At 41.4% G+C, this 14216-nt stretch overlaps 1 pseudogene; it reads right to left on the bottom strand.

The window, feature by feature from the left end:
• Positions 1–10494: 10494 nt before the first annotated feature.
• On the bottom strand, positions 10495–11901 carry LOC148103429 (nuclear factor 7, brain-like; annotated as a pseudogene).
• Positions 11902–14216: the final 2315 nt, after the last annotated feature.

The following is a 14216-nucleotide window of genomic DNA, read 5'->3' as shown; positions in this document are numbered from 1 at the left end:
CTGAGTTACAAGATTCTAAAAGTAACTATTGCATTACTTAATAAAAAATGTTTAACCCTCTGGTGTCCAGGGTATAATTGACCATTTTTGACTACTTTTGATTTTCCCTCCACATTTCACCTTTAAAAACTATTTATTTGCCTTGTTTGGTGTCATTCTTTTCAGCACAACCTCACATGTCTGAATTTACAGTCATGTTTTCATTTTGAAATACTGCATTAACACAATTGATCTAAAAGCAGACAAAATACATAAACTCAGAGTAGAAAAAGTTTTATTTTTACTGTAAGATCCACAAACTACACACTCCAAACATGCTAAACGTCACAAATCTCTCACCAGATACCATGGAGAATTGTGACGTGTCTGGGCAGGTTTGTGGCGGAGCCTGCACTCACTGCTAATTTTATTTTACAGTGAAGCCACTCTGCTCTGCTATTCCCAATATCTTTCACCTGCAGCCAGATGCTGCTTCGTTTACAGGTGTCAGTCATATTTATGTGTTTTTGTGTCGCACTCGCACTCGCGTCCACACTGCTGTCTGTCATCTCACAGGTATGATGTGCGGAGCGATGCTGAAAAATCGGAATTTCCAATCCCAGCGTTTCATGTTGCAGGATCAATTCCCATATGAAAATATCAATATCTAATTTGGTTACATTTGTTTTTCATTATGAATATGACAGACAAAAGTAAATTCGGCTATTAGCGAGATGGTCTGCAATACCCTGTTAATAGGAACTACAATCACCACCTCTCATTCATGTGTGTGTTATGGCTCTGCAAGAGTGTGAGCCAATGAGAAACCAGAAGCACAAAACCACAGAACACACAATCTGATGTTTGTTTCTAAAGATGTTGTTGATGAGACTTTGTAGAAAGCAGCTGGTCTGAGTGATGTGATCAGAGTGCAGTAGATAATGTCTGACAGCAGTTTGAAGAGGAAATGGATTCTGTTCTGTTCTTCAATTCAATTCAATTCAGTTTCAATTCAATTCAATTTTATTTATATAGCGCCAAATCACAACAAAAGTCACCTCAAGGTGCTTCATAGATACAGAGAAAAACCCAACAATCATATGACCCCCTATGAGCAGCACTTTGGCGACAGTGGGAAGGAAAAACTCCCTTTTAACAGGAAGAAACCTCCGGCAGAACCAGGCTCAGGGAGGGGCGGGGCCATCAGCTGCGACCAGTTGGGGTGAGAGAAGGAAGACAGGATAAAGACATGCTGTGGAAGAGAGACAGAGATTAATAACAGATATGATTCAATACAGAGAGGTCTGTTAATACATAGTGAGTGAGAAAGGTGACTGGAAAGGAAAAACTCAATGCATCATGGGAATCCCCGGCAGCCTACATCTACTGCAGCATAACTAAGGGAGGATTCAGGGTCACCTGGTCCAGCTCTTACTATATGCTTTAGCAAAAAGGAAAGTTTTAAGCCTAATCTTAAAAGTAGAGATAGTGTCTGTCTCCCGAATCCAAACTGGAAGCTGGTTCCACAGAAGAGGGGCCTGAAAACTGAAGGCTCTCCCTCCCATTCTACTTTTAAATACTCTAGGAACAACAAGTAGGCCTGCAGAGCAAGAGCGGAGTGCTCTAATAGGGTAATATGGTACTACAAGGTCATTAAGATAAGATGGGGCCTGATTATTTAAGACCTTGTATGTGAGGAGCAGGATTTTGAATTCTGGATTTAACAGGAAGCCAAAACAGGAGAAATCTGCTCTCTCTTTCTAGTCCCTGTCAGGACTCTTGCTGCAGCATTTTGGATCAGCTGAAGGCTCTTCAGCAAGTTTTTAGGACATCCTGATAATAATGAATTGCAGTAGTCCAGCCTGAAAGTAATGTGCGTTGAAGGTTATATCTTGGTCAAAAAGAACACCAAGGTTCTTCACAGCGTTACTGGAGGCCAAGGTAATGCCATCCAGAGGAAGAATCTGGTTAGATACCATATTTCTAAGATTTTCAGGGCCGAGTACAATAACCTCAGTTTGATCTGAATTAAGAAGCAGAAAGTTAGCGGCCATCCATTATTTGTGAAGAAGTTCATGAAGTCATCACTAGTTAACGTTAAAGGGATGGTTGGCTCAAAAGAGCTCTGACTTTTTGTCAGCCTGGCTACAGTGCTGAAGAGAAACCTGGGGTTTTTCTTATTTTCTTCAATCAGTGATGAGTAGTAAGCTGTTCTGGCTTTGCGGAGGGCTTTCTTATAAAGCAGCAAACTATTTCTCCAGGCTAAATGATGATTCTCTAAATTTGTGACATGCCATTTCCTCTCCAGATTACGAGTCATCTGCTTTAGGGTACGTGTTTGAGAATTATACCACGGGGTCAGGTACTTCTGATTAGAGACCTTAGTTTTCACTGGAGCTACAGTATCCAGAGTCGTACGTAGTGAGGAGGTGAAATTATTAACAAGATAATCGACCTCTGTTGGGGTAGCGTTCAGATAGCTGCTCTGCTCTGTGTTGGTACAGGGCATTGACGATGATAACAGTGGCTGGATTATATTCTTAAACTTAGTTACAGCGCTTTCAGAAAGACATCTACTTTGATAAAGTCTACTCTCCACTGCTGCGTAATCAATTATTGTAAATGTAAATGTTATCAAGAAATGATCAGACAGGAGAGGGTTTTCAGGAAACACTGTTAAATGTTCAGTTTCTATGCCATATGTTAAAACAAGATCTAGAGTGTGATTAAAGTGGTGGGTGGGTTCTTTTACATTTTGAGAGGAACCAATTGAGTCTAATAACAGATTAAATGCCATGTTGAGGCTGTCATTTTTAGCATCAACATGGATGTTAAAATCACCCACAATAATTATTTTATCTGAGCTCAGAACTAAATTAGATATAAAGTCTGAGAAATCAGACAGAAACTCTGTGTAAGGCCCAGGTAGACGATAGATGATAACAAGTAAGACTGGTTTCTGAGTTTCACAGCTGGGGTGGACAATGTTAAGCATCAGGCTTTCAAATGAATTAAAAGTCTGTCTTGGTGTTTTGGTCTTGGAAACACACCTCTTTCTGCTCCTGTTGGGAAGATCATTAACAAGCTCCTCCATAGCAGGATGATTCTTTTCATAAAAACTGTGTGCTGAGAATCTACTTCAGCTGATGTACCAGCGTAACAGGTTGTAGATTTTCCAGAAAGGGATGATATGTCAGTGGACTGTCCCTGACACTTTCATAGCAATCCGATGTGCCCTCATTGTCAGTCCCATGTTTATTTATATCTTCATTACTGTTGTTCTCACCATCGTTCTCAAACATCAACGGGACTGGACTTTGTGCAGTATAACTATCAACTTGTTCTTCCTGAATTCTCTCATAATGTTCATTATGCTGCGAGTCCGATACATGATGTTCTTCCTTATTTTCCTCAGAGATCTTCGACAAACTCTTCTGTTGTGGCTGGAGTTTTCTGGATTCCCAGGTTTACTGACACTTGAGATTCAGCTACTGTAGGAGTTTCAGATTGAGCTGAAGGCTGTTGTTCCACAGCTGGTTGTGGCAGGTTGTTGTCATAAACCAGTCGTCACAGAAGCAGAGGAGGGCTGCTAAATATTCTTGGTCATGTTGGAATAAGATTTGGGACATTTAAAGAAAGTATCCCCCTTTTGGCCACACAGGGAGCCTTCACTCTCATATTGGCATATTTTAGCTTTATGTCCCAAATTACCAGATTTCCAGCACTTAATTGGTGCCTTGGCAAGGGTAGATACCATACCATGCCATGCCATACCACCTTTATTTATAAATCACTTTAACGTAAAACCAGGGTTCATAAAGTGCTGTACATAAACAAATAGAATAAACAACAAAATAATAAGATGTCCAGCACCATCTTTCTGTAAACAAACTTTACATTTTTGGACACCATATCACTGTCATGGTCCTGGGTGTTACCCAGTGTTTTGTGTTTAATTTATCTTTCTTGGTTATTTTTTATTTATTGTTATAGTTCTCTTGATGTTATATTTGTTGTTCATGCTTCTAGTTTAAGTTGCTGTGTCTTCCCTGTTTTCCATGTGTCATATTCATTCAGTTTTTGTGAATTGTCTCATGTTTCCTGTTTTACTTTGATAGTTCCAGTCCTGCGTACAGTGTATCTAGTTTTGGTTCCCCTTGTCTTGTAATGTTTGATTATTTCCGGCTGTGCTTTCCTCCTGTGTCAAATTCCCTTGTAATCCCTCAATGTATTTAAGCCCCGTGTTTTCCTTGCTCTGTGTTGCATCATACCCTCATTATGTGTGTTCTCCCGTTGTGGTCCTACAATAAAGCTGCCTTTTCAGTTAAATTCCCATATGAGAGTCCTGCATTTGGGTCCGTCCTCCTGCCAGCCACACAGCCAACTGCGACAATCACAGACCAAATTTATCTACCGGCATGACTGGCGGCTGCAAAACATTGCAAGATAATCTTGGTCAGGTATTCTTCCAGTCCACAACTTTACCACGAGTGTTGTTATATCAATTTGGAGGGATGACTCTATTATCTATATAGTCCACTTTGGATGGTCTGATTTAGAAGAGACGATTTCCAAGAGTCGAAGTGGGGCTTCCTGACAGAAACACAATTCAAAATCTATTTTGTTTGACAGGGAGATGATGGATTAAATATCACAAGGATAGAATAATCCTTTAATTGTCCCACAAGGGGAAATTTGGGTGTAACAGCAGCAAGAAAACACATATACAAACAAACAGTACACAAGACACAGAACAGAAACATACACAATTCTTACATATTTACATGAAGGACAATGGTTACCAAAAACTGAGTACCATACTGTTGTTAAATTAAATTAAATTAAATACAGATAAGAGGCAACCCTGGTTATAGTGTGAATCGGTTGATAAAATAGTGCAAGAAACAGCGCTGATGTAAACATCTGTGTTTGTTGGGAGCAGTTCTGATTGTACAGTCTGACAGCTGCAGGGAGGAAGGACCTGCAGAAACGCTCCTTCATGCATCGAGGATGCAGCAGTCTGTCACTGAAGGAGCTCTGCAGTTCAACAACATCTACATGCATGGGGTGGGAGACTCTGTCCATCAGAGATGTTATTTTGGCCAGAGTCCTTCTGTCTCCCACCACCTGCACTGGGTCCAGGGTGCATCCCAGAACAGAGCTGGCCTTCCTGATGAGTTTATCCAACCTCTTCCTCTCAGCTGCTGATAAACTGCTGCTCCAACATACAACACTGTAAAAATGACAGATGCCACCACAGAGTCATAGAAGGTCTTTAAAAGCGCTCCCTGGACTCCAAATGACCTCAGCCGCCTCAGCAGGTAGAGTCTGCTCTGACCCTTCCTGTAAAGAGCTTCATCCCTGTACTTATACTTTTGTGTTGCTCTCTCATCACATTTTCATTATTCTCATCACTGCGTAAAACAACACACATCTCTCTCTCTGTTTTTTTTAACTGTCCTTTCTCCAAAACAGAAAGTAGCATTACAGCTGTTTCAGGCTGAGAAACACCAAACACTCTTCGTATTATCATTCATATGTCATCCACACAACTATTTTATTTCTTTTTGTCCACTGGGCAGGTGACCTGCAGAATCATGTCTGCCCCAGCTGGATACCTTTTCACACACACCGTGACCTCAGACACGCTCACAATCACTTCTGCTTAGAGCACAATTTCACTTCATTCGTCAGACTTCTTTTAAGTTTGCAGCAGGCAACGTGACTGAGTATTGTGTCAAGATAAGTAGGAAGACCACGCTATAATGGACAGTTTAAGGAAAAGGTCAACTTTACAAGGAATCTTTTTGTTTTGTGTTTTCATTCATTTCAGTTTCAGTCACAAACACAAACATCCTGCACTGAAGCTTCTCTGTGTGGTTTAAAGACACTGAATGATGCTTTTACTGCCTTACTTTCAGTTAATGTATTTTGTTTTGCACTATGCATATTTTATATGCCATTAGGTCATTTATTGTGAAAATTCTCACATAGGAACTATTGTAGTGCATGTTGGTTCCACTGGTGCACCTGAGGGAGATGCATGCCCATGGCAAGTTGAAGCAAGAGAAGCCAATTTAATTCAGAGAAAGTGTTTCTTAAAAGTATCTGTAAAGTGCTCATTTCTGCCTCAAAGCATGGCTCAGCCAGCGAGGTATGTTTGTATGTTATATTGATCATTTTATGTCTTTATTTCACTCATCTTACTATTTCATTGAATTTTATGTTGTGTTTTAGTTCGACGGTGGCGTAGTTTGTGATCAAGGTGAAGCTCTAACATCCCCAAGACCTTACAACTAACATTAAAGCCAACTTCATGCCATCAGTAAAAGAACTCTTTATTGACTTTAAGAAGAGGTAGAAGTGATAGATGCTCTGGCTGTTTTTAGGTTGAGGTGGTTTAATATTTATTCTTTGTGTTCATCAGTGAAGAGAGGTGTGTGTCATTTAGCCACAACCAAACAGGAACAAGTTAAATTTTGTATTTGTAGTTTATTAATCCTGCAGAGAAACTGCTCACTGCTGTGGGAACAAAAGCCAACAAACATCAAGTCAATGAACTGACTTCCAGTAAGTAGTTCTGGGTCATCAGAGTCTAATTCAGTGCTAAAAAGACATAAAACATCTGTAACATGTAAAATCTGTAACATGTGGATGTCCTCTGGTCTGAGGTGCTGGGGGGACCAGTTAAAGACCAGCAGCTGGACGTCAGTGGTTGGACTGGTGGACTACTTCAGTGAAGAGTAGACGACATCTGGCTCTGGTTTAAAGTTTGAACACAAACACACACAGTTCAAACAACAGGAAACATTTTTACAAGCTTTGTAGTTCAATCAAGACCTCCAATCTCCATCTCTCTGCATCACCAGTGTTGGGGAGTAACGGAATACATGTACCGCCGTTACGTATTTAAAATACAAAATATGAGTAACTGTATTCCGTTACAGTTACCGTTTAAAAAGGTGGTATTTAGAATACAGTTACTTTGTTGAAATAAATGGATTACACGGCGGTACTTCCCTGTTTCATATTGTGGCGGGTCAGGACTGTTTGGGTTTTGTTTGACAGCTACATTCTGTTGTTCCAGGAGGCAGCGTTACGGTTGCCATGGTTACAGGGTGACGCTCTCTCTCTCTCTCTGTGTGTCCTGGGTGAGAGAGGCCTTTTTGTTGTTGTTGTTGTGCTAAGCTAACAGGCAGAATGCTACAGGTATAGCTCTACAGAATGTAGCATCATAGGCAGTGTAGTCCGTGCTGCAGGAAGAATGGACTGCCATACTCGTTATGTGTCTGTGAGCGAGGGAGGGAGAAAAAGGAAAAGTACGAGCTGTCATCGAGCAGAAACGGGAGCTGGAAGCATGTAAATATAATAATAACCACTGCAGCCAAGAAGAGAGAGCCTGACGAGCCCAGTTGTAAGTAAGCTATTAAGACTCGACTGTACACTGTGTTCGTGTTTTCCTCTGAAACAATAAGTTCCGTTGCAGCAGCCTTTCAACGCCTCTCTCTGTCTCTGCTAGCAAAGTTGACCCAGACAACAAAGTAAAGCTAGTTTTCAGCTACGAGCCGACACAGAATCCACCGTATTAGTCAGAGGTCCCTTTACCACGGTTTGGAGCCGCGGACCTTCAGTAACAGTAATAAATCACAGCAATAGTACATTCATGTAGTTGTAAACAGCATGATAATATATGAAGTAATCCAAAGTATTCAGAATACGATACTCTCATTGAGTAATGTAACGGAATATGTTACAGAATACATTTTGGGGCATGTATTCTGTATTCTGTAATGGAATACATTTTAAAAGTAACCTTCCCAACACTGTGCATCACACACTGTCCCAGTTCAGACTTTACTGGGAACCAGCTCAGATGCAAATCACAGAGCTTCCACTGTGCTCACACTTTAACTGCTTCTTCAAACCTGGAGCCCACAGATCTGTGCTGATCTTTAACTTTGTACATGTGGTTTCTTCTAGTGTGGGTTTAGTGATTCTTTCTCTTAGCTTCAGTTCTTACTTTGAGTTTGTCATTAGTTCCCTCTGTGTTCCCTGTCTGTCCTCCCTCTGCCTCGTCTCTGTTCCCCGTTTTACTTCAGTTATGTCTCGCTGTTCCTGGTTTCACTGACTGAGTTTGAATTTTGACTCATGTTTTCCTCCCTCTGACCTCTGTCATCCTCTTTCATAAATTATAACACATCCTTCATCACATGAGACACAAATGGTTTCTACATCATCATCTGAGGTTTCTTCAAAGCTTTTCTTCTCTTGTTCTTTCATTTGTTAACAGCTTGTAAATCATTGACGATAGAAATCAGATGCTCTGAATGAAGTGATCTATGTTTCTACTTAGACTTGTTAAACTGAGTGCAGAAGTGTGTTCATACTAAAGTATGGCTACAGGTAGTGCACTGTGTACCTGGATGGTCTGCTGATAACTGGGACTTCACCCAAATATACAAATGTTCTGATATTTGTCTTGTTTGACATCTTGCTCACTCACAGCAGTTAATATTTTTTAGTTCAAATCTTATGACTTTATCACTTTCTTCATGACTTTATTTCTCTTATTTCTCTTTATTTTTAATTTTAAAAAATGTTAAATTTAAACACATTTAAAAAAAAATCAGGTTGGCAGAAATATTTGTGTTTTCCTTTCAGTTTTGTTCCATTTTAAAATCACATCAGCAGTGTGTCAGAGTTTTTCCTGCACTTAGAAAATCCAAAATTTCAAAATAAAAAGCTGAGTGTCTCCCTGTTCTCCTGCTCTGCCCTATACAGCTTGATGTGTCTTATCCTCCACAGGTCTGAGCTTTAATTGTGTGGTTAGCTTAGCTTAGCTTAGCATGATGGCTGTAAACAGGGGGAGCAGCTAGCTTGTCTCTGTCCACAGTCAAAGATAAAGAGCAGCTGTACCTGGGCCTCCTTGTTCTGATGGTTGTTTGTCCATAACGGACGTCTTCAGTTCTCACTGCTGAGTAGACCACAGCTGAATCAGTCTCTGTGCAATAAACACATTAAAATTACTGCAACAGTGCTGTGATATTATTACACTACAGCGATGGAGACATTTCATTCTGTTCTTTTAAGCTTATTAAAAGCATTCAATGGTGTCTTTTTATAAATTTATAAATAGCAGCAACTTTTCACAGTTTTTATTTTTAATCTTAACACCTCTGCAAAACAGTGAGAACAAAGAAATCAGGAAGTTTCTGAGAAAAAGAAGAAGGACGACCACAGAGCTGCAGACTGATGCACTTTTACCACAGAGCATGAAGGAAACATGCAGGACCAGTGTTATCAGCCAAACCCAAACACACTGCAGCAAGAAGCTCCATCAAGTCACTGATGGATATAAAGGACGTTTTATCTGTTCAGTCTCTTCATATGTCTCATGTTCACATGTTCCATATCTTAACTGTGTGTACCGACAAACACGCATGTGTGGGCCTCGTCTGAGCCCTGACATTTATGGCTCAGTCACAGCACTGCTGAATGTGATGTCATCCAACAACAAATACCTGCTGTAGAGCTGCAACAAAGTCCTTCTAGAAGCAAATCCACCCACTCTGTCTACGTGGCTGTGGACACAATTTAAACACTGAGGCTTCAAAATGCAGCATCTAGAACACTCACTCTGCCTCCATCCAGCCTTTATTTAGATTTGATGCATCAGTCTCCATGGTGATGAGTACAATTGGCAGCTGAAACTGTTGTGAACTTCTCCATGAGTCATATTTCCTGTTTCAGAGCTGCTGATTGGCTCTTTGGGCCCTTTACCTTCAGGAGTCATGGACGAAGCACTGAAGTCGTTCACAGAGAGAAGTGTGAACTGATCAAGCAAAGAAACTGAAACATTTCAAACGGAAGAAACTGAACTGTTTCCTAATTCCTGTGACTCTGACCTTTGACCTGTGTGTTTATTATCTTTATTATTTTTTAAATCTTTGATGTTTGATGTTTCCCTTTGAATCCCCCTGAAGATCCTGACAGTGAAGCACGTACATAATACTCCAGCCTTTCAACTCTGAGCTTATTTAGTTCTATTAATACACTGAAATCTCATTTGTGTCATGAAGAAAGTCTTTAATCAAACAGAATTCAAAGATCAGAAACATTTCATATATGGAGTTAAACATGAATCATTGTTTCAACAATAGATTTATTGTTGTCATAAACAGACAAGAAGACAACAACAAACTGCTCCTCCCATTCAACACATGTCAGTCCATATCCCAGCAAACGAAATCATCTCCATTTACACATCAAATAGAAACATGAATCACTTGTAATGATTAGAAACTTGATAGAATTTCAAATCTAGTTTGGGGAGTCATTCAGTGAGAAACAGTGAAATGATTTTCCATGTGAAAAGGTGGACAGCAGAAACAGAAAGAAACAGTGAGAACTAAAAGAGAAACAAAGAGCTTTGGAACAACGAGGCAGCAGGAGGACAGCTGCAGTTTAACAGCTTCAATTCACTGACAGGAAACAACATTAGAAATATCATCATCCTCAACTCATCTGCTGCACTGACACTGACACCTTCAACGGACACACCTTCACTTTACCACCATCATCAGTGTAAATGTATGGAAACATCTTGTGAGTGAAAGTGTGTGTGAAGGTGTGTATGTGTGTGTTAGTATCAGGATCAGAGAACGACAGCTTTCCTCTGTTCCAGTCCAGATTCACTCTGATCCTCTGGAGCTTCTTCTGGACTGAGAGAGCAGTGAGAGGAGCTGATGGTGAGCGTGCTGAGTATTCACCTCCACAGAACCATATTCTCCATAATCCAGACTGTATGCTTCCCTTCCTCTGCACAGACTCTGCAAACACACCCAGTGTCCACCGTGTACTGTCTCCAACATCAACATCCCAGCTGTGAGTCCCTGAGTTAAAGCCCTCAGAGCCCAGGACAGAGCAGTAACGATCAAACCTCTCTGGATTATCAGGAAGCTGCTGCCTCTCTCCTCCTCTCACACTGGTCAGATCTTCAGACAGGATGAGGGTTGGATGAGCAGTGTTTGGGTCCAGAATGAGAGGAGTGTAGGAGACCATGTCCTTCATGTTGTTCCAGATGTTGAAGGTCAGGTTGCCCAGGTGTTTGGCCTGGTCTATCAGAGCTCCTGAGGGCAGCTGTGGATCATCCAGCAGGGGGCAGCGCTGGACTCTTTCCACTGCAGCCTTGTAGTTGTGCAGGAATGAGACGTCTTCAGCTCTCAGCTCCTCCTCTGTGGCTCTGACTGTGTCTGAAAGAGCTGCTATCTCTCTGCTCAGAGCCTCCATCTTCTCCTTCATCATCCCACTCTTCTGCTCCTCTTCCTCCCTCAGTGCAGCCAGCCTGGCCTCCTCTTCCTCTGCTAGAAACTGCTGAAGCTTCTTAAACTGCTCCTTAATCTGCCTCTCTGTGTGTCGGGCCTAGACCTTAATGTGTTCTGCTGTTTGATCAAACTCCACTTGAACTTCTTCACAAACCTTTAACTTCTTCTTTAAGGGCTTCAGAGTTTCCTGAAGTTCCTTCTTGTGTTGTTGTGCAGCTTCATCGATGGGTCTGAATCTGTGATTGGTGTGTTTTTCTGAGTCTCGGCAGATGTGACACACTGGCTGCTGATGGTCCAGACAGAAGAGTTTGAGTTTCTCAGAGTGCAGACTGCAGAGAGCCTCTGAAGTTCTCTGATCTCTCTCCTGTAAGAACGACTCACACAGGTTCCTTAAAGCCAGATTTAAAGGTGGTTCTTCCATTGAAGATCTTCTCTTACAAACTGGACACTCGTGTGTTGGTCTCTCTCTCCACCATCTCTTCAGACAGTCTTTACAGAAGCTGTGGCTACATGACAGAAGAACAGGATCTCTGAAGACCTCCTGACAGACCGGACAGCAGAGATCCTCCTCTGATCTGGAAGCCATTGAGTCTGTGAGTGAAGCTGAAAACAGCAGACAGGAAGTACAGTCAGTCCTGGCTCCCCTCCCTCCTCTACCACCTTCACTGAAACTTCCTTTGAGTCGTGTTTTTGCTCAAACTCACATTCAGTGTGTGGAGCGTCAGCAGCTTGAAGCAGCAGTGTTGGAGTTTTCCACTTTTCTCTCCTGTAGCTGGACTCACTCAGAGGAAGCTGCTAGTTTGGTCCAACGATAAGTGTGAGTCTCAGAAGAATCAGTGGTGTTATTTCCTGTAACTAAGGGTGTGTTTCACTCCAAATTTCAGACATTAACCTGCCAGAAGTTGTAAAAGTTACTAATAAAGAGCTTTTCTCTCATTTCACATGCAGGTCAGAGCATGAAAGCTGTGATGCAGCAGTTTGAGAGAAATTGTTGCTGATATAAAATATTTTTTGTGGTTTTACAAAATATATAAAAGAGCAGAAAGAAAAGAAATAAGTGTAAAGAGTGCAGCAAAATGCATGTTTTAGTGTGAGTTGGTTCATCTGATCTGGTTGTGTAAAAGTCACTGCATGACACTAAGTGTTACTTTTGTGTTACTGACACTCATCTCTGACATCTCTTTCTCTTACTTTCTTTTTTCTGTTATTTACTAAAAATCTTTCAAAGAAATAATGAATTCTCCACACGTGTTTGAAGGTTGCTGATACGTTCATCTAGCACAGACCTATTGCTGGAACGCCAAGACAATTCTACTACAATGGCAAAAACAAGACGCAAGTCACCAGAGCTCTTTGTGTTGCTCGTGCATGAGGGAGAGAACTGTGACGAGCATCGTTCCCTCCAAGTAAGCAAATGAATGTTAATAGTCAAACATAGAAATTAACATTTGCAAAATCATTCCAGCTTTGTGGTGCATCTCCTCCAGGTGTGTAAATCACACATGCAGAGTGGTTTGAGTTCCTCAGAGCTTCATAAATGTCTCTTCCAGTTGTTTCTATCACTGTCCATATGACCAGAGTCCAAATGTATGCAGACATGGGTATAACAAACATACCAGTTAGTTTTGCTGTTTGTCAATGTGGCTTTCAGTTATCTTCAAGGCTGCAGGCCTTTGTCAGCACTCCTGTTTTATGGCCTCTATCAACCCTCATCACCTCATTTCATGCATTCTTCCTGTGGGGGGATACTTATGACTCCTCTATTGTCCTTTCGTCTCTGCAGAAAACCTTTTTTGGAAAGGGTATTGGATTCAATTATTTTACTGCTGTTATAACCCCACCTGTTGAGTCACTTCAGCAGTCTTGTTCATGATGCAAATGACAACAACAATGACACAAAGGAAGACCCTCTTCAGAGTGTCAAAGTATGCATAGCACAGTGACACAGCATTAGGTGATGTTCATAGGAAATTGCTGTCAGTCATTCCCGTCACCACCATAGCTTCTGGTTTCTGTTCACAGAATAATGATGCCATCCTTGAACTTCCTCTCTGCACGGTCGATTGGAGCTTGGAACGCTCCCCTCATCCTTCAGATCTCCATCTGTTGTCCACAATCTCCTCGTGATTACCTCTGGAAAGCCCCGTGGCACAGCTCTCCATCCAATGCAGCTTTATGGTCATTGCTGTGGTTCCAGAATCTTCTCATGATGACCAGTAGGTCCCCAAACAGCATGACCTTTGACCTCAACCCCTGCCTGGGCTGTCAGCTATGGTCCCTACTTCTCGCTGGGTCTCTGAAGATTTCTCAGGAGATTCCACCCTTGGGATCATTTCTTCCAGCAATGCTCTGCTGCACCTGTATCTCCTTACTAGAGGAAAAACTTCTATGTGGAAAACATGTCAACCATCATCAAACCAAATTTTCCTTTCAGTTCAGTGAACTTCACTTATCAAAAAAATATAATTATTTATTATTTATTAATTATATTATTCGTTTATCACGTCTTCACTTTCACTTATAGGCCATCAAAGTGTTTCTTATCTTTACCCAAATGATTGGAGCAGAACTTAAAATCTATAAGCTGTAAAAACTTTATATTTGAAGACTGAAAGAGACCCAGGAAGTGGTCACAGGACGAGGGTGACAGACTGTCTGAAGTAGTTAGAACAAGACAAGGCTGTTGGACCAGGTGTGCTTGCTTTTGAAACTGTGTCTTAATTCCACCTGTTTCACATACAAGGGTCAGTTCTACAGGCAGGAACATGGGTGTGCCGTGGGCTCCCCAGTTTCACCCATTGTGGGTAACTTGTATATGGAAGACGTGGAAAAGAGGGCTTTGCTATCCTACCCTGAAACACCACCAAGTCATTGGTTCAGGTATGTGGATGACACCTGGGTGAACACACAAAC

The sequence above is a fragment of the Neolamprologus brichardi genome, chromosome 3 (assembly GCF_056152115.1).
Source record: "Neolamprologus brichardi isolate AB-2024 chromosome 3, ASM5615211v1, whole genome shotgun sequence".
In the NCBI taxonomy this organism is placed as follows: Eukaryota; Metazoa; Chordata; class Actinopteri; order Cichliformes; family Cichlidae; genus Neolamprologus; species Neolamprologus brichardi.
The sequence above is the reverse complement of the archived record's forward strand: the minus strand, read 5'-3'. Positions and strand labels throughout refer to the sequence as shown.